The 1,624-nt window shown below is 41.8% G+C and overlaps 1 protein-coding gene across 1 annotated transcript in view; it reads left to right on the top strand.

Annotated features, from left to right (window-relative positions):
- The window catches only part of Ddx52 (DExD-box helicase 52), a 20,707-nt gene that overhangs the window by 4,532 nt on the left and 14,551 nt on the right, over window positions 1–1,624 (top strand). The gene's annotated exons all lie outside the window — the stretch shown is intronic.

The following is a 1,624-nucleotide window of genomic DNA, read 5'->3' on the forward strand; positions in this document are numbered from 1 at the left end:
TTCATAGCTTTGTATACTGTCAAGAATGCACTCTCCCTCTCCCTCTCCCTCTCCCTCTCCCTCTCCCTCTCCCTGTTTCTGTGTGCGTGCGTGCCTGTGCGGGCATATGTGTGAATTCATGATCCTACTGTCTTAGCCTCTCGGGTGCTGGCACTTTGGGTGTGTGCTGTACTGTGGCTGACACTTGGGTATTCTTTTTCATAAAGCATTTAAATCGTCTGAGCATGGAGACTATGTTTTGTCTTTTCTTTCTTAGTTGAGTTTGTAATGCCCAGAAGCTGCATCAGAAATACAAATGCTTTTTAAAGTTTTTATGCATAATCTAACTTGGTCTCCCCGCTGCCTCCCATACTCTTTATTATTGACATTTCCTTCACATACAATAAAGCACACAGACTTTAAGCACAGTTTAGGCTGAACAGTGTGTAACCCATATAACATAACTGTTCTCCTATAGAGCTGTACATTTCTGTACACTCCAGAAAATTCTGTTGTGCCCCATTCATTCATTCCTTACCCTACCTGACCCAGAAAAAAACAGAACAGAAGAGTATTCTGATTGCCACGTTACTTGTTACTTGTGGGATTTCGGGCAGGATTGTCACTAATCTCCTTCTACTCAATGCTTTTGAAACTTACCACACATCTGCTATTAAGTAGCATCCTGCTGTATGAATACATTAACAATGTGCATGTGGAATCGCTCGTTGATAGAAGTGTAAATTAGATGAAAGGTTTGGAAACTAAATTTTTCTGAGGACTTTAAAAGCTAGCAATGGTACAACCATACAGTGGTGGCACACACCTTTGCTCCCAACACTTGGGAGGCAAAAGTAGGCGGGTCTTCGAGGCCAGCCTGGTGTACACAGTGAATTCCAGCACACCCAGGGCTACATAGAGAAACTCTGTCTACAAAAACAAAGAATCAAATGGGCAGTGAAAAGTTCCCTACCTCCCTCTCTCCTCCCCTCCTTTTCTCCCTTCCTCCTTTCTCTCTTCTTCCCTCTCTCCAATTACAAAATAATCAACTTGGCCTTCAATTAAGGTAGAGGAAAGATATGAGTTATCTTTTCACCCCATTATATTAGTTCTTTGCTTTGTGTACTGAAATGAGAATATTCTCATAGGTTTAAGTGGTTTTATTAACCACATTTATTGAATTTGCATTTACTTTCCTCTTAGGTTATTTCTACCATTTCAGCTTAGGCTTTACAAATTACAGTGACCCCTTTGAAGAGTGTTATATTATTGTCACCTAGGTTGTCACCACTGTTTAATTCTAACCTTCACTCACTATGTTACTTAATAAATTCATCCCAAGGGGATTGAAGGGTACAGATACTCCGGTAAAGGTCAGTTGTATTATGTGCTTTGGTAACAGAGTTTAATGGGAAAGAAAACTTGAAATAGTAGTTCTGATTCTCTCTGGGTTTTAGTTGTCCATGGTGCTTACTATTCAAATGCACATTAGTAGTGGTGCTCTAACTAACACTGTTAGGGCGACAGTAGCGAGGGTGGGGTGTTAGAAAAAAATGGGCCAGGCGTGGTGGCGCATGCCTTTAATCCCAGCACTCGGGAGGCAGAGGCAGGCGGATTTCTGAGTTCGAGGCCAGCCTGGTCTACA

The sequence above is a fragment of the Mus caroli genome, chromosome 11 (assembly GCF_900094665.2).
Source record: "Mus caroli chromosome 11, CAROLI_EIJ_v1.1, whole genome shotgun sequence".
Lineage (NCBI taxonomy): Eukaryota > Metazoa > Chordata > Mammalia > Rodentia > Muridae > Mus > Mus caroli.